This window comes from Hermetia illucens, chromosome 3 (genome assembly GCF_905115235.1).
Source record: "Hermetia illucens chromosome 3, iHerIll2.2.curated.20191125, whole genome shotgun sequence".
Classification (NCBI taxonomy): domain Eukaryota; kingdom Metazoa; phylum Arthropoda; class Insecta; order Diptera; family Stratiomyidae; genus Hermetia; species Hermetia illucens.
This window is the reverse complement of record NC_051851.1, coordinates 77781209-77807819: the sequence shown is the minus strand read 5'-3', so window position 1 is coordinate 77807819 and position 26611 is coordinate 77781209. Positions and strand designations below refer to the sequence as shown.

Sequence of the window (26611 nt, the reverse complement as noted above, 5' to 3'; positions counted from 1 at the left end):
GGAGACGTAAAGTACCGGCAGCAATGGGATCTGTGTGTTAAACGGGCTTCGTCGCGTCCGAGGATTTACAAAATGTTTATTTTGATCATTGCTGACATTAACCAATGGCTTATGTAAAAATCTGAAAATAAAATTCTACCAAAAATTTCCATTTGTACATCAACAAAAAGAACTTGCTGACGAAAGAGAGTGTGATTTTCAGTACCGTATCAGAGCAAGCAGTTAGTAAAGGCGTCTAAATTGACTTGAGCGGAAAAGGAAGTAGATCAGCACGTAAGAAAGCAAACTAATCCGAATAGATAAATGTCACTAAAGGTACTGCTTTTCTCTTCCTTTCCCTTCCCCTAATCCGCAGGTATATTTTTAGTTTCGAATTTAATTTGAATGACAATGTTGTATGGAGAGAGCTCCTTTGTGTCTGCATAGAGCTGTTGGCGAAAACCATCCCATCTTTCACAAAAGAAAAAGGTATTCGGCGTCATTCGCCGCTCGGTTGTAGAACATACATCTCGCCTTTCTAATCTTGTGCAGGTAAGAAAAAAACCTGCCCACTCAGAAGTTGTGTAAGGAAATAATCACCATGCGATCGGTTGAGCCATGGGTCCAAATTGTCGTCGGCTCATTTTGCCAAGATAGTTAGCACTCGGTAAGTTGAGATAAGAATTGAAGGCGTTTCTGACACAAGCGCTATGATGACTACTATGAACCGCATCTACGACTTCCACAACAGTATTCACCGTGGATTTTCCTGCTCTGAACTGAACTGTCGTGGGAATAATTTCGCAAGCAGCGTGGATGGCTTCAGCGAGTCTACTCCTGATGAGCTTTTCGAGCACTTTCCCGGCCGTGTCAAGCATACCAAGCGGTATGCAGGCGGCAGCTTCAGGGTGTTCCTTTCCTTTACTGATCAGCGTGAGTTCCTTCCAGCGACAAGGAAAAATGCCCTTTTTAGGTAAGCGTTGAACGCTCTAAGCAGAAAGTTTGGCCATTGGCGGAGCACCAGTTTGTAAACTTCCGTCAGGATACTATCCGGACCTAGCGTCTTCTTGTTTTTCATGGTGAGAAATGCCTCTTCGAGCTCTCTTATTGAGAAAAGGGGGCAATCCTTGAAACTTCCCGCGGTATCGATATCAGCCAGTACCGAATGTCTGCGGATTGACGCCAGTACAATTCGGTCCATCTGAAGGGTACTTAGTATGCAGGGTTTCCGCAAAGCCTCGATTTTCCGGGTGACAAGCTTATAGCCAAGTCCAAAAGGTCTTCTTCACCTTGTTGATAAGGTTCTGCCAGCTGCGAGTTTTGCTTTTATTTATCGTCTTGCGGAGTCTGCTTTTTCCTGATCTATACTCTTCTTCTACGGCGCGTGTCTCTTCGCGGGCGTGTAAAAGTTGTGCCAAACAACGGAGCTTATGACGTAAATCAGGAATTTCCCTTATCCAACAGTACATAGAAGGCTTGTCACTGCTGGGGCCCTCTGGGGTATGAAAGCCTCACACGCTGTCGTTATCAGATTCATCACCGAGTATACGACAGTCTCAGCTGCCACGTTACCGCCCCCGAAGCGCACTCCAGGGCGACTCCGCCTGTTCCAACAGTTCTACACGCAGGAGGAGCGCTGAGTTGGTGACAACAACTACTTCGAGAGCGATGTACTGGTGATCACTTCTCAAGAAATCTTCTAGGACTCGCCACCCGTCCAACGACGGCGGCAGAGATTCCGACCCAAAAGTTATATTAGGGATCCTCCTTCGCAGCCTGGGTGCCGCAACGTTGGCGTGGATCTGGTGTTGGAAACTACTAGCCCGGTTCTCAGAGTAATTTCCAGGATCCGTTTCCCATTGAAGTCTGGCTGAGACATGCCCCATTCAAGGGCGCTAGCATTAAAGTCACCACCTACCAGCATTCGCCCTTCCCCTTCCTTTGGCTTTGCGCAATAACACGAACCGACGCCGTTTCGAACCCAGATGGCAGCGGTAACCGATAAGTCGAAATGATATGAAGCCAGGTCCCTGTTCCGGCATTGCTCGCTGATTAGCACTGGAACTTTTACCTTCGCAGCGAAGTGAATTAGCAACTCGTGAGACGGGACGATATTGGACGCAGAGCAGCGATTCTCTTTCTGCTCAGAGTCCAATTTTTCCAGCGGAAGACTGAGACTATGAACGCTTACCCGCTTTCATTGCAGGTCTTCGCTTGGTGACCTGCCTGACCGCAACTATGACAAGCTGCCCTCCTGTCTCTTGGAAGCGGCTGACGTGTGTCCACATTCCAGACACCTGTAGTACTTGGTGGGGTTTTATGCGGATTCGTATCGTTTATACTACCCATCGAATTTTGATTTTCCCGCTGCTAAGGAGCTTCCTTGCATATTACTAGGGGAATTCCACCACAGTGAGTTTTTGGCTTCGAGCATTCACAGAAGTTATACCTATCCTATTGGTTACCTTTGAACATTTACGCTTTATGGCCTCCTCCAGTTCGACCTTTTCTGTAAGGTAATCTAGACTTCGGATTTCTAGAGAGTACATAGGCTCTAGACTACAAACGAGAATCTTCTCCTCTAGTAGTGCCTTGACCGCTTCACAGAACGTACTGTTTCATCTTCGGGTTCGACGAGAACTTCGCCACCCTTCGATTTCCGTATGGAAGACACTTATGTTCCACTATCTTCCGCAAATGTTTTTCCTTCCGTCAGCTTAATAAGCAGAGCTGACGGTCTAGTCCCTTTTCGACTTTTCTCTTACTGGCTCTTGTTTTCAAGTCTCCTTTTTATTGAACTGACGTGGAGCAGGATAAAGTCGACTTCAGGCGCGTTTTCCACTTTCTGCTTTTTCGCCAGTCCACTTTGCAGTGGGCTATCTGCGATCCGTCCGCTGTTTGCAGTGTTCTCAGCAGAAAGTGCGGCTGTTTCTGCTTTCCGCGCGTCTTTCACTGCTGTTCACGCTCGCCTGTAGAAGGAGATGCAGTCCAGTAGTTCCTCCTGATGGGTTGTGATTAAGGCAAGTTAAGATTTACATTTTACATTTATATTGATAGAATAAAATGGTACAACCGACCATACGAGCCGACCCCGCCTGTCAGCTATAATCTGTTACGGAACACCCGCTACTGAAAAAGAGACTGACGTATTTCTCACTTCAATTCAGGATACTTCACTTTCGACAACAAATTATAAACGGTAACTCCTCAATTGTAGAATCCAGTTGTAGGTTTTGCAACTGTGAAGAGGAGACATCTAGCACATAAGGAAGAAGCGTGCTTCATAATTGGACGAAGTGCTGCTAAAAGGAGCAATTAAAAATTCGGGACAACGATCCTTTGGCGGACGATCTGAAGCAGACATAGAGACTACCGTAGATGGAATGGAATTGTCGCCTTTTTTAAAAGTGTGTCTTATCCACTGCAACTCCCGCCTTCTCATCAAGACATGGACCGCGCTACCTTTTCCATACGCCGAGTTCGGGACTGTGTCGGAACAGATTACACCGGTGACGTGACGGAGTCAGGTGTTAACGACGGTTTAGCGCATTCTAACAACGGAGAAGGTCACTATCGATGTGCTCCGTTCATATGACAGTACAGAGAGAACATTGTTGTGAAAACCCTTCACTTAATATTAGTGTTCAGGCATCTGCATTTCCGGTTGAGCGAAGACGGATTTAACGCTGTAAATTTGTCGGGTGACATCCAGTCCGGTGTCGTTGTCAGTAAAAACAGCGCTACAACGACAGGCAAATTGTTCAGCACTCTCGTCTTTGTGGCCTATACTGCAGATTGGAAGATTGTGATGATTCGTTGGCGTGGGAACCTTGACTTTGTTTGTGTTTATTTACAGCCCTACTCCACTTACCTCCCCCTCCCCTCTCTTGAAGATTTCCGCGCCCTTCGCGTGAGCAAAAGAGAATAATATCTGACATTCTCGATACAACGTGTCTATGGAGATCATTCCCTTTTTCCACCCGAAAAAATTTTCGGAGCTTTTATTAAAGCTCTGAACAGATTGAACGTACAAACGTACAAACGTACGAACTGACTTCATCCAGATCGAGCAGGCGGCGCGAGATTTTGGGCTGCACATCAATGAAGGCAAGACAAAATATATGGCGGCAACGTCAGCATCGAAGACGAACCAACCAACAACATCAAACAACACTGGTTAAACAGGAAGAATAAGGATAGGAGAATACAACTTTGAGACCGTTGATCATTTGTCCTATCTAGGGTTGAAAATCACAACCGATAACAGTTACGATGATGAAATCCGCGCACGGTTGTTGTCAGCCAACAGAGACTATTTCAGCTTAGAAAAACTGTTCCGCTCGAAACGTCTCACCATAGGTTCAAAGCTCTTACTCTTCTTGTCAGTCCTCATGTATTCCTCGAAAACTTGGGTTCTTAGCAAGAAGAATTGCGAACTCTTGACCGCGTTCGTGAGAAGAATCCTCCGAAGAATTTTTGGCCCCCTATATGAGGATGGACGATTCCGTAGCCTACACAATGACGAAATCTATAAGCGATACCATGACCGTCCGGTTGTGGATAAAATCCGGCTCAATAGGTTACGGTGGGCGGGTCACTTAATCCGTATGGATGAGAATGATCCTACCCGGAAAGTCTATAAGGGCAGTATCTATGGTAGAAAAAGAAGACGAGGCAGACCCTGCCTAAGATGGAGCGATGGCGTAGGTCAGGACGCCAGACAGTTTTTAGGGATATCCAATTGGTGGCCCTCGGCGCAAAACCGGGATATCTGGAATTCCTAATTAAGGCAGGCCTAGACCGGATACCGGTTGTTACGCCGTTGATGATGATGATGACAGATTGCCGGAGCTGTAACGAACAGTTCGGTGGGAAGGTCTACAAGCTCAGGGGCTTTATCCCTCTTGAGTGCATTGATCCCCGCGATGATTTCTCCACTGTTTGAAAGAACAGCCCACATTCGTATATTACGGTGACCAGCCATTTAAACAGCAAGTAGTGGAAGTTCACTTAATATTACACGCTTGAGAATCGCATTGGAATATTCCCTCCGTCTTATATGCTGCTCGTCTTACTGGATGTGGATTCGACCTTTAACGTCCTTTCTGGGACGAGATGCTCCATATTATAAGAGAATCATACTATTATTGATTTCTTACATTCATCGATCGGCTTCGAAGCCTTGTCAGCCAGCCAGATCTTATGGCACCTCTTCAGGATGTGGTTAATAAGTGGAGTTGTGCCACAGAAAGAACTTTTTTAATGGCAGCCCAATACTTAGCTGTAATCTCCATCATCAGGACTTGCCACCCCTGTGGAAAGGTAGGTACATAATACGAAAGTAAAGGCAAGCAGAAATCAAGTGACGATGTGGCTCGAAATCGACGTCGCTCGTTTCACACATTCAAAATACGACTCTTAAATTTAAGCTTCCTTTTCCCCTGCATCTGAATTCACCCTTAAATGAAAAAGCGATATTTGTAAAGGCTTACAACCATTCAGCTATTCCGTCTGTACTGTAATCCTTCAGCTTCTTTGTAAAATTAGGTATATATCTGTACACTAATGCATGTACAGATCAGTGTATATAACAGATATTCGTCCAAAAACGAATCAGAATGTCAGAGATTATTAAAAGTTCCGCATTCTCTCTCTGGTAGAGGCACGATCACTTCGAAGGCTATAACTTCAAAATTATTTCCAATTTCGATGTGAAATTTTTAAGATTAATTATACTGAAGATTACCATACTATTCAGATGGAAAAAAAATCCTGAACCGGTTGCAGATACGTCCTCCCTTAAGGAAAAATATAAAAGAGGCGAATTGCAGGAGAGACTGATAGTGAATATAACAAAGTATAATACGTGTGAGGTTAGCATATCTCACGTCAGAAAGACAACTGGCCTTAGTAATGCAGATGCTAAATGTACGGTATCTGGGGGAAAGGCCATAACCGGCAGAAGTCTTTAAGAAGGCTCAGGACAGACTTAAGCCTTTGACAGGGAAATCGAAGAGTAGCGAAAACAGTAGCGATCAGCCCACAAAAGGGAAGCGCTCCCAAGAAACCTAAATATAAACCCCAGAAGGACGAAATCTCGCATAGGTCAGGAGCGAAAGTAGAATTCACTCGACCTGACGTTAGCTATGCTAGTGTGGTGAAAGTCATCCGATTGACCATATTACCTAAATTATTTCCGGAGATTATTTTCACTCGTAAGGAACAGGAAATCATTGAAGACCTTATCACCACGCAGATGTGTAGATGTATGAGGAATGGGGTGCCCAGCATGTGTTCCTGTATACGCTTTCGGCTGTTAAACTGCATAACGGACGGCTTAGGAGGGTAGATCACCATTGTCAGGCTCGCAAGAAACAGAGCTGCTGACACGTGGTGGAAGTCTCATTTTCCAAAGCCGTGGTGACAGAGACGGTGCTGCCTGTGAACCTTGTAATCGCCCAGAATGAAGATCTTCACAAACAATTGAGGACAGTTACTAGAAGACAAGGGGCGGCAATTTTCGTTACGTACTTTACTTGTGAAAAACCAAGAGTTTATATCATTCTGAAATCCAAAATAAAATACATGTGTTTTCCAGAATTCTAGACCTGCGATGCCAAAGCACATAACTAGATCTGAGGAGGCATAACGAGGATAACGAGATCTGAGGACTCTAATCAAAAAGGTAGATACATTCTTCTGTTTATTATTAACTATAGGGTATGATACAGGAAATATGGCAACTGTGACCGATACAATACAAGAGGTACTATACATAACCCTAAGGAATGGACTAGTTGGGAATTGGAAAGTGTCGTAAGCTTCTTCTATGATGGATCACAGAATAATAAGACTCTACATTAATTCGGTAGTAGAGAGAATAGAAAGAAATTTCAGGAGGACAGACTGGGATCCCTACATATAGTACCTGAACAATAACATGGCTCATCTGCAAGTGGGCTGGAACTGGAGAAAGTGGTGGAAGATCTCAACAGATTAGTTATTGACGCATGGTCAGCTGTCTGGCTAAGACAATCATTTGATTAAGGAAACTAACTAATTGAACAGGAACTTAGTCATAATTAAAATAGAGTTCTGAAAGCTGCTGAGCTTTGCGAAACAAACAGAGGTTGGGCCGAGATACAAAAGTGCACTGACGGCTTTTTAGAGATGATCGGCGAAAGAAATGTAAACTTCTATGAAGGGATTGAAAATACCACAGAAGCAGCCAGGCTACATCCAATAATACAGTAGTATCCTCTGTCTGTTTGAAAAAGGAAGATGGGGCATTTACTTAGTGTGATCGTGGGCATCTACTCCTAAAAACTCATATCCCGGGGTCCAATTCCACGACGGAAGGGAAAAATATTATACTTGACATCTCAATTACAGATAAAAGGGGGAAAATGTTGGGAATAACGAAAGAGGTGTACTCGGAAGCTTAAGTAGTATCTGTATGGTATCTACCCAACACAGGTTCAGGGGGTCCTAGAGACCGTTTTAGGATCCTACCTAGAGGGGAGGGAGGGTTTGGCATAGACTTAGGAAACATACCAAGGGCATGAATGCGGGGAAAAGTAGTCTTCATTCCGAAATCAGGTAAGCAACTCCTTTTCACCATAAAACTTCCAGACCTGATAACGTTCTAATGCTTGATACAGGAGACTCAACGAATATTGAAAAACCATTGTTGACATTTGCCACCCCAGTTCAAACAGCCGTCAGCTGTTTCAATGACCGTTGAATACAGTGGTAGAGGTGAATTCATAATGGCGTTTAGCTTCACGCCTCCGATGTGCTGCCACATAGTACTGTCCACTAAAAAACAAACGAGCGAATAGGCTGCATGGCATGGACGAGATATGATGGATTGCAGTCCATAGCAGGGAAGAAATGGGGATGAATTCCGAAAATACCACGCTAGATAAATACATACATCAACAGTATGGCCAATGATAACAAATGTGGTGGTAATCTGGACAGGGAGAATCAAAGCTTAAATCAAAAGAAAATTGACACTATTTCACTCGCATCAAATAATGTTATCACAATGAAGTTCCATTTTAATTAGAAATTTGAAATAGGATAGATCACCAGAGCAAACTGGGAAAACCATGCCATGGCTAGTAGAGACCATTACCTGGTCATCACTTGTTACATTGGTAAGTTCCTCACAGAAGAAGGTCATTGGTCCAATTAAAACGTGCTTTGAACCAATGGGTAAACACACCAGCATATTTCAGACGGAAATATACGCCATAAATAGATGTGCCTACTTTAACCTTGAAAGAAACTGCAGGGAGAGGAATATTACGATTGTAACCGACAGCCAGGCTATCAATGCACTTCGATCTGCATTTTAAATTGGTATGGAAATGCTTGCGTGCAAAAAGCGCGGAAGTTTTGCCAATGCTCATCCTGCCAGGACAAAAAGGGAAATCTGATTTCCGACAGAATGGGCATATTAGGGCGATGGGTTGAGTACTTTGATGAGCTATTGAACAACAAGAACATCGGCGAGTTGGAGGTCCCGCCAACTGAAGACGACGGACAAATACTGCCATCACCAAATATAGGAGAAACAGTCCGTGCAATTCATCGGCTTAAAAATCATAGTTAGAATTACAGCTGAATTAGTTAAATATGGAAGCGACCAATCACACCAAGTGGTTCATCAACTTTTGCTCAAAGTATGGGACAGCGAATCAATGCTTAACGACCGGCAAAGAGGCATTACTCTATCATGCGTCCTCTTTAACCTGGCCCTGGAGAAAGTGATCCGTGATGCTGCAAGGGATACGATTCTCTTTAAGTCCACCCAACTACTGGCCTATGCTGACGATATCGACATCATGGGAAGAACGACTCGAGACGGACAAACTGCCTTCATCCAGCAGGCGGCAATCGGCGCGAGATCTTGGGCTGCACATCAATGAAGGCAAGAAAAAGTATATGGTGGCAACGTCAGGAAAAAAAACCAACTAAGCAACAACATCAAACCGCTCTACTCAAACGGGAGGAATAAAGATAGGAGACTACAACTTTGAGACCGTTGATAATTTCTCCTATCTAGGGTCGAAAATCACAATCGATAACAGCTACGACGATGAAATCCGCGCACAGTTGTTGGCCGCCAACAGATCCTCTTTCAGCTTACAAAAATTGTTTCGCTCCATACGTCTCACCACAGGGTCAAAGCTCTCTTACTGTACAAGACTTGCGAGTCCTCATGTATTCCTCGGAGACTTGGGTTCTTAGCAAGAAGAATTGCGAACTCTTGGCCGCGTTCGAGAGAAGAACCCTCCGAGGAATTTTTGGACCACTACATGAGGATGGACGATTCCGTAGCCTACATAACGACGAAATCTATGAGTGATACCATGACCGTCCGGTTGTGGATAAAATCCGGCTCAATAAGTTACGGTGGGCGGGTCACTTAAACCGTATGGATGAGGAAGATCCAGGCCGGAAAGTCTATAAGGACAATATCTATGGTAGAAAAAGAAGACGAGACAGACCCTGCCTAAGATGGTGGACCTCGGCGCAAAACCGAGATGTCTGGAATTCCTTGTTAATGCAGGCCTAGACCGGATACCGGTTGCTGTGCAGTTGATGATGATGATGATGATGGAACTGCTTTAGTAAATGGATAATAATTGGGTTTGAACGTAACGAGGTATGGATGAGTTGGCCAGAGGAGGAGCAAAAGTATCGCTGTATTGACCAGGAATCATTTGTGGCATTGGCAAGGAGAATAAAGAATGAAGAGGAATGATTGGGAAATTATACCTTCTGCGCAAAACCTATCAGGAATAGAAGAGTACAAGGTGCTAATGGGGGATAGGAATACAAGCGCTCGCAGGATTAATTAAACCTCCCCAAGAAAACCTCAGGGTCATAGTGGGAATACGCACAGATCACTATCAATTAAATTATCAACTAGGGAAGCTAGAGATATATGCAAGCACTGTCTGTAGATTCTGCGGGCAGAGAACCCAGGCAGGAACACCAGGTATCAGGCTGAACTACCTGAAAGTAGGAAACATTGTGAAAATTCGATCGGTTAAGGCTTGATCGGCGCACTTTTAGTTCACAGTGCAACTTCCCGTTAAAAGCATGTTCATTATTATTAAGAAGGAAGTATAGTAATAGGCAATTTTGAACAGATAATGACAATAGAAGATCTTCATAAAGGAACCTTTTCCTTTGTTCTAACCCAACGTTAGCCCTATTATGGAAAAATGATTTTTCAAAAATCGCAAACATCGTACTACATTCCTAAATAACAGTTTAGTGTTTCACCGCAGAAAAATTCTTGTAGGATTGACTTGAATGGAGTGACGATTAGGACTTGATGTCATGACATCAGCAAACGAATTAAAGTGACTCGCAACATGACTAAAATGCACTTTGAATGTCGAGAGGAACTACGTGTTTAAATTTCGTGCAAATAAATTCTCAAAGGCTTAGCAATGTGAAGCGGTTGAAATGATGCAATGAATGCAATGCCATGAAATGTCACTAATATTCAAATGAGATGCCGTCAAGTCCTGGTTATAGTACACTCGAGATAGCGAGCTGCGCATTTGGTTAGCATGAAAACCACTACTTTCTAACCGAATTTATGTCATGTCGAAAAGTGAATAACTTAATTCGTTGCTCATGCATGACACAATCGGGAGCTGCATTCGACCACATTCCACGAAACTTCTACTACGCCATCGAGCCGCTAACCCCCACTCGACAGTGAACGAACCACCCATTTCTACGATAATCATACCTGCCGGGGAAAACGAGTTGTTCATTAAACAATAATACTACACTATTAATGCAGAGGAGTTTCCTTCCTCGCACGGGATTAGAACAAACGTTCCGTTTTTATATTTTGATGTCCCGTAACATTTCGTGACATTCTGTCGTATTTCGCGTTAAAGGTTTTTCCCCCAAGATGAAGGAATGAATGAATGAATGTACGTCCTGCTACACGGAGCCTGGTCGTAAGGCTCACAACGCCTCATTTATTTTAATAGTACTCGTGATACCGGGGAGCGAAGGTAACGTTGGGGCCAGAGTGCTATGCAAAACGAATGGAAATGAGATGGATTTTACCAAATTTTAAATGATATTACCTTGCCAAAATATTCATTTAGGAATATTTTAAAAGATGACCATTTTTAAAAATCATGAGCAAAGCCCTCCTCACAGTAGACCTCCTGCTCCTTTATGAAAAATAATCCTAGATTAATGGACCAAATGCGAAAAAATATGTATATTAATAAAGAGAGCTCTACGGTTCCCCCAATAGCCTTGGTGTTATCTTCTCCGTGTTGGGTAGAATTTACAAGAGACAGAAGTAGATCCCGCAGAGCATTTGTGCTGTACACAACAGTTAATTTACCAGACTAAACTGACGCGACTGGCAGGTTAATACTCTACGTTGTTTTTCTGTATAGTGGCCATCTCTTCTTTTTAGATATCATTTCATTACGAAAATAGAATAAAATGCCCGTTTCCGGGTAAATTGTATATTGAGAGATTGGAAAATAAACGAAAAAATCCGACAATTAGATGAAGCCTGAAGACGGCCACACACTGCCGTATATACTTATCATTTTGGGGGAGAAGACAAGCCCTTAATGCCATATTCCTCATATATATGTATACTCAATATAGTGCAACATTTGTCAATGAAGAATTCCTTGGAAAACTTTGCCTTTGTATCCTAACCAAGATCCAGTGCGAAGCAGCGCTTTTTATTCTCTAGCCAAGGACGTATTCCTTTGAGTTGTTTGGTCTTTGACGTGTATGTTATGATGTTCCCTTGAAAGGTGCCTGCTCAGAGTACTTAACCGCTAACTGACAACCTACATGTGCTGGAGGAAATTTGATATTTCTAAGTTGAAAAAAGAGAACTAAGTACCTAGAATTAGGTACTAGCACTGAGGAAGGAGGCACGTGGTCTCCAAAACGACCGTATGTGGGGAAAAAATAAAAATATTTACAGGATAAGGAAAAAAAAACACCTAGTTCTCTTTTTTCAACTTGGATATTTCTTTTAGTTTTATGAATAAATGCTCCTAGAAGCCGATTTTGCAATCTGTTTGTCAAATGCATTTTATTTGGATAAGCCGGTATTAATAATAATAATCATTGGCGCAACAATCCATATTGGATCAGGGTCTTGAAGTGTGTTAGAGCACTTTATTCAAGACCGTAACCGTACACTAGGAGGCAATGTGGTCAGGATTGCGCTCGCCCGAGATTTTTACCCTGATTTGACTCAGGTACTCATTCACAGCACAGTCGACTGGTATCCGACGTCAAATCATGATACAAATCCCACTGCCACCAGTGAGATTTGAACCATGACTTTCCGTACGATTGCTTTGTGCTCCAACCACTATCCGGACGGAAAAGCATAAAATTTGGTTGAAATATGGAAACTATATTCTCGCATAAAGTCAATGCTGTGGATTTGCATTGAGTTTGAGGAACTGCCCGAGCGTCTGAGGTAAAGAGGGCGCGTGCGAGATTTGTACCCACTAAAAACTACCCCCGGTCTCTCCAGGCCTAGAATCCTGGGACCACCATTTAAGTATTACTTTGACGAGTTGATTTGCCTTTAAGCACACGTGTTTCTGCTCCTTTTTGCTTTCCTCCTTTTCTTACCTTCAGTAGTTCTTTCTGTACTCTTAAAATTGCGAACGAGAGTGTAAGCCAGTTCGCCTTCGGCCTCAGCAACTGCGCAACTATGTTCTCCCTGCTCATGCAGCTACTCACCGCTTCTTTGAGATTCTTTCTGTCCACTGCGAATCTTGGGCAGTAAAGCATCACGTGCTCTTCTTCATCTTCCGCCACAATAGATAGAATCACTCTAGCTTGAAGTATTCTGAGGCAGTATTGCGCCCCGCCAACATTTAGAAGCATTGATCGAAAAGTGGGAAAGCCAGGAAAAAAATGCGAGCGATACCACCGCCCCACCCCTTGAAATAGGATAGGAGGCAAACCTGGTAAAGAAACTGGGACAAATTAACCTTTGAGATGTGCACAAACCGGCAAGAAGGAAAGATCCTGCACCGAAGGAAACTAAATAGGCGAAAATATATGTGAGAGTCGTTCATCATACCGACAGCGGTAATATTGGTCAAAACAGACGAATACAGCAATCGAAGATCAAAAGACTGTACCAGGGGCAACAAGAACATAAAAAAGACTAAAAAGAAAATCCGCCTAGAAATTTTTGTCTATAAATGCAGAAAGAAAAATTGACGCTGAAATTAAGTAAGGTAAGCCGGAGGATAGCGTAGGTGTAAGAGAAGCTAGATAAGAGAGGTAACGTAAGCGATGGAAAATACCCGTAGAATGCCGAACCTCATATGAAGTCACCTCGAGGAAAGATAGCTTTGCAGCATTCAAACGGGCAGTTCGATTTTTGTGCTTCGAAGCAAAGGGCCATTGATAACGTGATGAAGTTCTCTAGAAGAATCATCATCATCAACGACACCCGAATCGGTATCCGGAACTGCAAGCATCTCGCCTTTGCGCCAAGGTCCTAAAATGAATATCTTCCATGGATCATCTCCACCTATATGGCTGAGGTCACCCGCCGCACGCCCATGAAATGGATAGTTTACCTTTTACCGTTACAGAGTTATAGTGTTTTTCGTAAATAGTATCAAAAAGCTTGACCTTCCCAAAAGAATCGCAGGTTCCCACTCCGTCAGTCATTTAATCCAAGATTTGACACCATTTTCGGAAACTATACAATATTTCGTATAAATGGAATGCCACACAATCACCTGAAGAACGTTATCATGGATACGGCCACAAACATACTTGGCCCCAGCTGCAAAAGGAGTCGGAACGGCTGGTTTGACGATGAATGTAAGCTAGCAACAGAACGGAAGAATGCCGCATACCGAGTAATGTTGGATTCTCAAAGAACGCGGGCACGCGCAGAGACTTATCACGAACTCCGTCGAGTGGAGAAGCGACTTCACAGACGGAAAAAGGAAGCTTGGGAGAACAAACCGGTCTGTGAACTCGAAAAGTACAGAGAGCAACCGCACCAGGGGCGCAAGTTTTACCAACAAGTCAGCAGGATGAAGCCTTATATACCTCGATGCTCATCCTGCCGAGACAAAGAGGGAAATCTGATTTGCGACAGAATGGGCATATTAGAGCGATGGGTTGAGTACTTTGATGAGCTACTGAACAACCAGAATATCGGCGAGTTGGAGGTCCCGCCAACTGAAGACGACGGACAAATACTGCCACCGCCAAGTTTAGGAGAAACAGTCCGTGCAATTCATCGGCTAAAAAATCATAAGTCGCCAGGAGCCGATGGAATTACAGCCGAATTGGTTAAATATGGAGGCGACCAGTTACACCAAGTGGTTCATCAACTTGTGCTCAAGGTATGGGACAGCGAATCAATGCCTGCCGATTATCAACGAGGCATTATCTGTCTCATACATAAAAAGGGAGATATCACACAGTGCAGCAATTATAGAGGTATCACGTTGCTGAGTACCATCTATAAGATATTCTCCACTATCTTGCTAGGTCGGATAGCCCCATACGCCCAGAACATCATTGGCCCATACCAAAGAGGCTTCACTCCAGGTAAATCAGCGACAGATCAGATTTTCTCTCTGCGGCAAGCGATGGAAAAACTGTTGGAATATGGACAACAGTTGCACCATCTGTTCATCGACTTTAAAGCCGCCTATGATAGCATAGCCAGGGTAAAACTGTACACGGCCAGAGAGAATTCGGTATCCCGACGAAATTAATAAGACCGACTAGGCTGACCCTGACCAATGTGCGAGGCCAAATAAAAGCAGCAGGATCACTCTCAAGACCATTCGACATCAACAACGGTCTACGACAAGGGGATGCCCTATCATGCGTCCTCTTTAACCTGGTCCTCGAGAAAGTGATCCGTGATGCTGAGGTAAATGCAAGGGTACGATCCTCCTCTAGTCCACCCAACTACTGGCCTATGCTGACGATATCGACATCATGGGAGGAACCACCCGAGATGTACAAACTGCCTTCATCCAGATCGACAGGCGGCGCGAGATCTTGGGCTGCACATCAATGAAGGCAAGACAAAATATATGGTGGCAAGCGCACTGGTCAAACACAAACACGAAGAAGAATAAGGATAGGAGAATATAACTTTGAGACCGTTGACAATTTCTCCTGTCTAGGGTCGAAAATCACAACCGATAACAACTACGATGATGAAACCCGCGCACGGTTGTTGTCAGCCAACAGAGACTATTTCAGCTTACAAAGACTGTTCCGCTCGAAACGTCTCACCATAGGGTCAAAACTCTTACTGTACAAGACTATGATCTGGCCAGTCCTCATGTATTCCTCGGAAACTTGGGTTCTTAGCAAGAAAATTTGCGAACTCTTGGCCGCGTTCGAGAGAAGAATCCACCGAAGAATTTTTGGCCCCCTACATGAGGATGGACGTTTCCGTAGCCTACACAATGACGAAATCTATGAGCGATTCCATGACCGTCCGGTTGTGGATAAAATCCGGCTCAATAGGTTACGGTGGGCGGGTCACTTAATCCGTATGGATGAGGATGATCCCACCCGGAAAGTCTATAAGGGCAATATCTATGGTAGAAAAAGAAGACGAGACAGACCCTGCCTAAGATGGAGCGATGGCGTGGGTCAGGACGCCAGACAGCTTTTAGGGATATCGAATTGGTGAACCTCGGCGCAAAACCGGGATGTCTGGAGTTCCTTATTAAGGCAGGCCTAGACCGGATACCGGTTGTTGCGCCGTTGATGATGATGATGATACTCATGTGGGATGAAATGAAACGAAAGGTCTCGATTAGTTAGGGGGGCCCAGGCTAGTTAGCATAAGGGGTAAGTTAGCAATCAGCTTCTCAATTTTGCCACGAGACGCCACAATGTTGTCGTTTTTTCGTGTTGAGTAACCCATTGTGTTACAGTATCCACTACTGCCTCAGCCTGATTGAAGTTACCAAGAAGTAACGCCGCCAATTTTCTATTTTTCCACCATGTAAGTAAATTTTTTTGTTATCAGTCTATTTAGTTTGGTGAAAGTGCAGAAAGTTGTGCAATGTGTCCAGTGGCGATTGTTGATTAAATGCCTAACTGTGATTGCATGTCCTTGTAATATCATTTTTTTTCCATTTTATAACAAGTCGGGAAAGTGGAAGCTGGGCGCTTCAGGTATGAAAGGTTTTGTTTGCTTCCTCTGTGAGTCTATTTGACTGTAGAACTATCCCTTTTGTACGTAGCCCGTTATGTTTATGCATTTAGCATGTCTGACTACCCACTTTAGTGTGATATTGATATTTAGTTGGAGTGAATTTACACAGTGAAGTCAACTTTGAGCTACATACTGTAACTTTGTTAGTAATAATACGATTTTGATCAAAGTTAGGGATAATATGCTCCATATTACCCTTTATACTACTACCATATAACTTTGGGATAAACTTAAAGGGGGTTTTACTCAATTTCCCCAAAAATATGCTAATATACTATTACTAACTTAATTTGAACGGATATCGATATGGAGAGTATTTTGAGGCCTAGGCACTATATAGAAGCAGCTTCATGAATTTTTTCAGATTTCTCGGTTGGGTAGTCTCGCTTTTCTAACAAATCTCAAAACTAAGACCGGCTTCAAAAAGTACTAACCGAGACCTTTCATTTTTGCGCCCTCCTTTTAAATGTTTAGGCCCCCCCCCCCAAATCTCAACGTAGAAGGATATCACTGACTGCATACCTGGGCGTTCACAGTTCTCACTTTCTCACCAAATTTCGTGTCAATCGATATAGGCGTTTCTGAGAAAAGTGCGTGTGACAGACAGACAGACAGACTGACAGACAGATGCGATTGTTATCTTCAGTAAGGGCAATCCATCCTACGCGGAGATACTCAGAAAGGTCAAAGCGGATCCCGACCTTGAAGATATGAGCGGAAATGTGAACCGAATCTGAAGAACCCAAAAAGGTGATCTCTTGTTCGAGCTGAAAAGATCCAGCGTGGGCAAAACTGATGACTTTCGCACTCAGGTGAAAAACGCACTTGGAGAGAATGCCGCAGTGCGTGCCCAAAAACATGAGATCTACATACAATGTAAGGATCTCGATGACATCGAAAGGAGAAATTTTTACTGCTCTGAAGGAGCAATTCAAGTTGGAAGAACTTGCCGAGGAGTCTGTTGTGAGTTTACGAAAAGCCTATGGCGGTACTCAAGCGGCCACAACATGAATACCAGCGGAGGCAGCGCAGAATTTGTTGGCAGCCAGAAAGGTTCGAATTGGATGGGTTGCCTGCCGTTTAAGAGAACAGACTTCACTAAAGAGGTGCTTTAAATGCCTCATGTTTGGGCGCTTTTCGAAGGCATGCACCAGCAGCATTGATCGATCTGATCGATGCAGAAGGTGTGGGGAGAAGGGCCATATTGCCAGGGAGTGCAATAGGGACCCCAAATGCCTATTCTGCGAGGTGAAGGAGGGACAGGATACCCGGCATATTGCCGGAAGTAGTAAATGTCCGGAATTTAGGAAGGCGCTCCCTGCAATAAGAAAATGAGGTTTATTCAAATAAACCTGAATCATTGCAGGGTCGCTCAGGATTTACTTGAGCAGACCACGTTCGAATCTGAGATGGAAATCGCCATAATAAGTGAGCCGTACAGAAACCGTCACGGCGGAATATGGCTCTCAGATTCGACTGGCGGAGCGGCGATATGGGCTTGCGATCGATAGGCCATACAATGTATTGCAAGTCAGGCAGCCAGTGGCTGTGTGTGGGCAAAAATAAGTAGTGTATATGGGGGAGGGGACGAAGTCCAAAAGTGATTGCTGGTGAATTCAACGTTTGGGCCCTTGAGTGGGGTAGTAGAGAATCAAATGCTAGGGGGTGCAGTTTATTAGAAGCTTTTGCGCAGATGGACATAGTTTTGGCTAACGAAGGTGCTGTGAACACCTTTCAGAAAGGGGGGTTCAGTTGTAGACCTGACCTTTGTCAACTTTGTGTGCTGGCGCGTGGTATGTCTTGGTGCGCAGCGAACACTACACGTGGCGCATGTGGGGCAATGCATCGCCAAAGCATGTGACGCGTCCATGCCTAAAAGAGGGGGGTGTTGGGTTGCCTACAGAATCGTGATGGGACGATTCAGAGGCCGTTCATCGCAGCAGATCACGTGTCCCACCCTCTTGTTGAATATCATCCAGGGGTTGTTCCCCCAGCAAGAGGAGAGCACCGACACATTCCAACCACCTCTGAAAGTGACGGCAATTCCGCCAGTCACCAGAGACGAGCTGTTGGATATCTGCGGTAGTATAGCAGACAATAAAGGAGACAAAGCGCCGGGACTGGACGGAGTACCGAATAAGGCCCTTAAGCTTGTAGTGAAATCTAGACCGGATATTTTCACTGAGTTGATCGAAGCGTGCAAGTCCGAGTGGATATTTCCAACGGCATGGAAGCGAAGTTGGTACTTCTGCCTAAGCCCGGTAAACCTCTAGGTGACCCGTCCTCATTCCTACTCATATGTCTTTTGGACACGGTGGGGAAAATGTTAGAGCGGGTAATCTATAATGTTTGTGGATTTTGCAGCTTCCGCTGTCTTGCCATTGATGGTACATTGTTCGAGCACAGAGCGTGCCATAAGGTCAGTTGCCTTTCAACTGATCGACACTGTACGTACAATCAGACTGACCACTTTGCAATTAGTAGTAGATTTAGTAGTTATCTTCTGCATGTTCGTGACAAGAGAGGCGCTGACATCAGTCCGGGGGGTCAAATTCTGATGGTCGCTTACGTTCGCAAGCGTGTTGTATTCGCCATTTCTGCAGGGTTGACGGATCATTTTGGAACAGTGCGCATAGTTTTACCTTCGCTTCACTTGCCCTTCATTGATTTCGAGAAAGCTTTCGATGGCGTGAACAGACAGTATACCTGGAGTGCTTTATGCAAGGTATCCCCCCCCCCTATGGGGAAGTGCTTTATGCAGGGGGATATTAGGATTTTGAAGTAAAAGGGGGATTTTGCCAGTGTTGCATCTTGTTACCGATACATATTTTTAGTATCGGAGACATTGCTAATATTGCCTTGTCCGCCAGTCGTAGATAAATTCAATGGATGATTACATCGATTCTAAATCACGACAGATGACATTTTTTAGCCCCCTCACCGAGTCTTGGACCTTGGTCAAATGATTCTGGACTTGGGAAGAGTGGTAGGTATGGTTACACTGAAAGTAAGTACCAACAGAACGAAGGTTTTCAGTCCGATGAGTCATCGCATTCTCCCTATCTGCATTCATTAACACAGCATCGAAATCGTTGATCGATTTATATATCTATGAGGCGTGGTTTCTGCACCAAATCGGATGTTTCCTGACGTATCAACGGTGCTGATCTTCTATCGGTGCTCATCTAAAATCTGGAAGCGTAGGTGTCTCAACACCAAAAACAAGTTGAGACTATTCTGTGCTAGTGTTCTTTCTGTGTTGCTATATGGGAGTAGCATATAGAAAATTACCCCCACTGTCACTCAAAGTCATCGTCAACACCTGGCCGCGACCTATCATTGTCTCATATTATTTCAAACAAAAGAACTGAGTCAGCGAACAGCCCTTGGATAGCTCGCGCACTGGAGGGGCGGCAATGGCATTGTTGCCTACGCGAGGTGGCAGTGGAGTCCACTCTCCTAAAATCGACGACGGGTGGGCTGTCCCAAGACCTTCCCTTAAAAGTTTAGTCTACGCCACGAAACAGATATTTGATTAAGGTTTGATTGAAAACTCAATAGGTTAGGCGCTAGACGACTTCCATTTGCATAAAAAAGTAAGAACAATTAAATAAAGAAGAAAGTTCGTTTGAAGAATAATAATAGAGACTGTTCAAGGTTGGAGCAGTAAGAATTCTCCACGAAGTAAAATTCGAAGACGAGACGCAACCATTGAAAATAACCACAATCAGTGTATCTTTTGAATAAAGAATATAAAGAAGAATCGAAGAGAAGTCGATATAGATTGTTTTGGTATCTTCTTTTACATTCAGGGATTTCCTGATGAAGTTTGAGTATTTTTCACAATGAGGCGATCGAAACAAAAGGAAAGGCAGTCTTCTAGATATTACTCAAGGATTTTGGAGGTGGAACAAGGGAGTGATAGTAGGTGGTACTTTCTGGCCAGAATAGAGTCACCTTTTTTGTATAATATCTTAGTTGAAATTTACACATTTCAAGAGCCGCGGTCATGTGACCAGAATAGCTTAAATTTTCCTCAATCGAGTCAGCCTCAAATGTTTGGCAATTAATGGAAATAATGTTCCTGATTAATTTGTAAGCTATTCTCATCTAAGCGGCATTTGAAAATCGGAAGTGCATCAGATGGCGTCCTTATGCAGTCTAGGATAACAAGGAGAATTACATACTGATTAAAACCCCATTTTTTGTTTTTTGGACGTCTCGGTGACCCGAAATCACCCACGTCGTCAATTTTCGACTTTTTATTAAAAAATTGTAGCAAACAAAAGCCAGCTTAAACAATTTCCAAAGTCCTTTTTTTTTAAACCTTAACATTATGACAAAATTTCAAATATATGTCTTTTTTTCTCAATAAATAAGTTTTGAGTGTATTTACAATCTTTTTAGGAAACTCTATTACCGCTAATCGAAACCCAAAAGCCCTTGCGCGTATTCTCTTTTATGTTATGTCTGGAATGGGTTCGAATGTATGCCATTGACGGCTCTCTTCCATCGAAGAAGCCGGTGGTTCATCAGAGTGACAACTAGACACTGTATTCACGCTGAACATTACGTCACTTGGAGCTAAAGAATTACCTCTAGATGGAATTCCTGTGGTACAAAAAAAACCAAGGACCGTAGAGGTTGCCAATGGTTTTATGTATGTATTAACATGTGGAAAATAGTATATAATGGAGGGCTCGGGAAGTAGTAAGAGCTAAGCACATCATGAAAAACTTGTTTCAAGTCATCAAAGTGAATCTGGTGTGCGAAGAGACATAGGAAGTACATATCGTACGAATCGTTTAAAAATTGATGGTTAAATTAAATCCCTAGAGGTGATTATCGATGTCATATTGAGTGCCAAAGAGCACTCAGATTATTCCCAAGAGAAGAGAGCAGAAGTCAACTTACGTGTAACACGTCCAACACCGAAGAACGGTGCGGACCTACTATCTGGGATCTGATTAATAAGATGTTGAAATTAAGGCAGACTACAAACTAATCTGGAAAAGATAACTCAGGTGTGGAAGGCCAGGCGGGTGCCAGACGGTTTTACCAGCCTCATCCAGAGGTTTCTCAGCGACGTAAAACTACAGAGTAAATCCTACCTGCTAGTAATTTCTCCTACATCATTTACGGAACAGGCAGAAGAAAGGGAAGGCAGAGGGCTGAACGGAACTGACTTGATGCCAGTTTGTATGATCTGATCTATTGAAACCCGAGACCGCAAACCAGTGAAATGAAATAATAATAATCGTTGGCGCAACAATCCATGTTGGATCAGGGCCTTGAAGTGTGTTAGAGCACTTCATTCAAGACCGTAACGGTACACTAGGAGGCAATGTGGTCAGCATTTCGCTCGCCCGAGATTATTACCCTGATTTGACTTAGGTACTCATTCACAGCTGAGTCGACTGGTATCCGACGTCAAATCACGATACAAATTCCACTGCCACCAGTGAGATTTGAACCGCGACCTTCCGTACGACAGCCTTGCACTCTAACCACTCAGCTATCCGGACACACCAGTGAATGTGCTAAGTGGAAAAGAGACGAATGCTCTGTGTGATGAGATGAGATCTTTCATGAAAGAGGGCATGGGAACTGTTGTACCGCCAATTGCGGCTAGTCTTAGAGAAATCAAACACGAGTGGATCGAGTCTCTGGTGGTACAGTATTTGCGAAACCCAGTTACACGGCGGCAGTCGCATACGCTTCTTACTGTTTTACATTACACATTAGACTAAGTTTATTTCGGAAACATAAAGATTGATCAAATTAACCTGCAGCATCTCAAAAGCCTCCTCCTATCTATTAGAAGCGAGGCTGGCAAAGCAGCAGGACTTTTCGCTATTAGGCAGACTGCAAAATTTGCCAATACACATAGCTGTGCTTACTGTTGATCGGGATTCCGGCACAATGTGGAGAAATACAGAACGTGCTGTTGAGTAAGTCCAAATAAAACCAGAATAATAAGCCTCCGAAGAAGTGAAATATTGGAGTAGTCTAGACAAAAAGTTTCTATGGAACAAACATGTAGAGGTAAAGTTGAAGCGAGCTCACATAGCCTACGGGCTGTGCAGACGGACCTTTGCTTCGACATGGGGACTCAGACCTCATGTAGTAATATTTATATACGTTGCTGTCATTAGAGCGATATCCGCTTATGCGTCCGTTCTATCCTGGGTTAAGAGTTCGTAGTGTGGTAGATTGAGACAAAAAAGTTTTCACCGTAAACTAACCGCACTGCAAAGAACTGTGTGTTTGAGTGTTAGTGGTGCCATGCGTACGACATCCGGCGTAGGAGTAAATGCATTACACAATTTGCGGCCCCTCGGTATATTTATATTTATATATATATATATTTATATATATTTATTAAAAGCACTGCAGTAAGAGCAGCTCATAGATGAATTCGCTTAGATCTACGAGGAAACAATGGAGGTGGGGACACACAGCATTGGAAGAGTTACTGGCAGAACTGAATCCAGTTCTTAAAATGCTTTCTGATTCTCGGATCCCCATCTATACAGGTCTTCCAAGCCCTCAAAAACGAGAAGTGGACTTTTCCTTTGGGACAGTATGCAAGGGGTTTCCAAGCTGAATTATAAGCGATTCTAGGGGCGGCAAGCTGGGTGATTGATGAGCGATTGAAGGGTAGGCGCATCGCAATCTGCAGCGATAGCCAGGTTGCACTATGAGCGTTGAGTAGTCCTTTGATTGCCTCGAAAATGGTTCTGGAACGCAAAAACCGTTTGAACTGTATCTCTAGATTCAATAGGGTGGATCTACTCTGGGTACCTGGCCACTGTGGTGTAGAGGGAAATGAAATCTTAGGCGCTTTAGCAAAAGAGGGTTCAATCTCCCTCATGCCGGATCTGCAACCAGCAATTGGAATATCAGTAACATCGACTAAGGCTATCTTCATAAACTGGGAATAATCTTACCATAATGAGAGGTACGAGAGCCTTAATGCTACTAGAAGCACTGAACTTTGCCTTTCCCAGGAATTGTTCAAGTTGGTACGCGATCCTCCTGTTATTCGAAAGCGGAATCCACGGAACATTTTCTTTGTGAATGCCCCACTTATGAACCAATCAGATATCAGATCTTTGGTACTGATATAATCCGGTTGTAACGTGTAACATCATATCCAGTAACGGAAATCCTGGAGTACATAAATGAATCCGGGATATTCCGTTAGACGGAGAAGTCGAGAACAATGGGCCACTACGGTCTGAGTACTCAGAGGCTATAGCTTCTCCCCCACCACAAAAATATACACGCACACATAATATTTCATGTTAGTGGTACAGAAATAGAGGCTAAGCGGGAAGTAGGGATGGTTTTAAAGGCTGTGAATCCTAAACACTGTCCCAACATTTCCATTTCTTCCGTTAGAAATCATTCCTTTCTATATTTTGTTGTAGTTTGCACTTCCAACATTTGGCGATTTTCAACACAACGGTGCTCCCAGCCATTGCACCAATTGGGCAAGGGTCGAGGTTACACATAGAGATCTGAGAAGTTACACTTTGCTATGGAAGCAGAACAGGTATGAGAACTTCCACTTAGGAAACTTCTGTCACTTCCACTTATAACGTTCAAAATATTGCGGAACACGCTTTGAGTTAAAACGTATTTTCTGCGATGTTTAACACAATTTTTAGTGTTATGTAATTTTGTGCCTCGGATAAGAACGCACTAACCGGCAATGACCTCTGATTAACAAGACAAGAGTTGATTTTAGGAATGTGCGTATAGTCCGCGGCAATGGTATCGACAGCCCCCGAAAGTTCGATTTTGTCAGTTTCAGCGAGATTTCCAAGGTTACAAATTGGGCATTCAGAGATTGATCGAGACCAATTGATGGGTAGTTCAGCGCGGTATGCGGAAAGGGAATTTGTTGTTGCCCTGATCAGAGAAGCAAAAGCCACCACAGATCGAAATGATTTCAGAAGCGTACACTGCATCATGTGTCTAACTAGGACGTAAATGTTTCGATGGTCCTGTGAGGGACATTAACGATCGGCCCCTAATTTACGATGACAAGAAGTTGGCATTTCTCCATGATTCTCAACTGTTTCGCAACTAGTAAATTTCACCTCCATGACCAGTCATCGTTACATGCGGACTGCTTCTCCAAATAAAAGTGAAATCATCTCGCCCATTAATGCACTCAAATGGAGCAAAGTCGCTAAATAAGACAGTCGGCTTACGGAGTAATTCATCGTTGTTCTTGTACATCATATACATCAACCGAGATACTAGTTTTTGGAATGACGAAAAAATGATGATGATGATGAAAAGAAACGCCTCTACCACAAATTTCTCGACAATAATACGCTTGCCAATTGGAAAGGTGGGAAGAAAAGAAAGTGATCGCTGTTACCCAAGCGGTTAACTACCAAAATCTTTACGATAAGTTGGACACTAGGGATGGTGAGAGAGATCTGTATCGACTTGTCAAAAGCCGGCATAAACGCACACAGGATATTGAACACTTCTGTTGCGTTAATGACAAGAACAGTACTTTGCTTACCGACCGTCAAGCCGCGACGAATAGATAGCGAGAATACTTCGAGCAGATTTCAACTGAAGAATTTGTTCATCCTGCACCATTGCTGATATCCACAAGCATTGCCGACATTTGGAGCAGTTCCACCTGTCAGCGTAACTGAAGTCGAGGAAGCAATAAAACGAATGAAATCGGGAAAAGCAACAGGACCTGGCGACGTCGCTGCGGAAATGCCTCATTGAATTTGAGCGCTTGACTGTGTGCCACACGAACTTATCTGGTATGCTCAATGACAACATTTAGTGCCAGAAGAACTCGTGCGATAGGTTCAACTGCTCTACCACAATCCGAAAAGTAAAGTTTTAAGTGTGGCGGGTGTATCAAAACCGCTTCGTGTCTCTGTTGGTGTTCATCAAGGAAGCGCCCTCTCATCACTCCTCTTAGTTCTTGTTATGGACACTGTTATACGAACACTCAACATCCAGCGCCCTAAACAGTGTGTTATGCAGATGATGTTTTCGTTTTGTCTAATAGCTAAGACGATCTCGAGCAACTTGTACGAAAATTGAATGACCGCCTCATGCAACACGACCTCAGATCCACGGTCAGTGTTAGTGACCTGCTCAGAACTGAGCGATTTTTTATATCCCGGATCAATCAACCTGGACGAAGAGGCGTTGTACAACTGATGTTCTTTGTGATCGACGTATCAACGAACATCTCAAATCTAAAATTTACCGCAATGTCGTCCGTCCTGTCGCTCTCTATGATACTGAATGTTGGCCGACTATAAAAGATAATGAATGGCATCTTGCGGTATTAGAGACGAAGATGTTGCGTTGGACTAGTGGCGTGAGACGTTTTGATCACATCCGAAGTGAGGATATCCACGATCGATATGGGGTTGCACCGATCGTGGAAAAACTGCATGAGAGGCGTTTTGGATGGTATGGTCATGTAATTTACGCCAACGAGAATTCACGAGGTCGCTGGTAAGTGACCAAAAGACCGGCCGAAACAACAGTGGCTTGACACACTGGATGGGGATTAAAAAGCCTCGCAATTGCATCCAGATCAGACATTTGATAGAAACAAATGGCGAAATCGATCACGACGAGCCAACCCCGCTTATGAACGAGAGAAAGGCTGAAAAAAAGAAGAAGATTCCTATATTTTGTCAGTCTTGGTATATCAAATTTTACTCATTAAATGACAGATCCGAACTGATAGTTTGGTTGGCATTGGTTTATAGCCGTTTCCTGAATTTTTATCACAGTCATGTCAAGCAAATTTCTGAAAACGCTTCGTTCGCTTACCATTCACCATTCAAAGTAGATTTCTGAATAACAATAATGCAGGAAAACACTTTCTGATAATACTGTATGCTTGGTAGGAGTAGGTACGTACACCAGAACTGAAGCGGAGATAAACTTTCTCTGAAGAAAATATACAATTTCTCATGCAAAATATGAGATGGCACGAAGCCAAACTGTTTTGTATGCTTCGTTTACCCTTTAGAACGATGCAGCTTTCCAAGGATATGATTTAAAGGGAAAATTGCAGGGAATTTGCATGCATACTGTTGCCTCTTGGATTTTGAAAAGTGAACTAAGCTAAAAAGATTTCGCAGCGGAGCATTACCATCTTTCAACAGAATTTTATCTATATCCATACGTACATTCTCATTCATGGTTAGCGCGAAAAAATACAACATTTTCCAGAACGAAGAACCATAATAGTTGCAGTTGCCAATCAAGAAAGACGGCATTCTGAGAACTTTTTCAGGGTTGTATTTTACGCTATAATAGCTCGTTAGAATCCACTTTTCATGGCATCAATTAGGACTC

The 26611-nt window shown here is 43.5% G+C and overlaps 1 protein-coding gene across 20 annotated transcripts in view; it reads right to left on the bottom strand.

The window, feature by feature from the left end:
- Positions 1-26611, bottom strand: part of LOC119651124 — a 413254-nt gene that overhangs the window by 160360 nt on the left and 226283 nt on the right. The window lies entirely within an intron of this gene.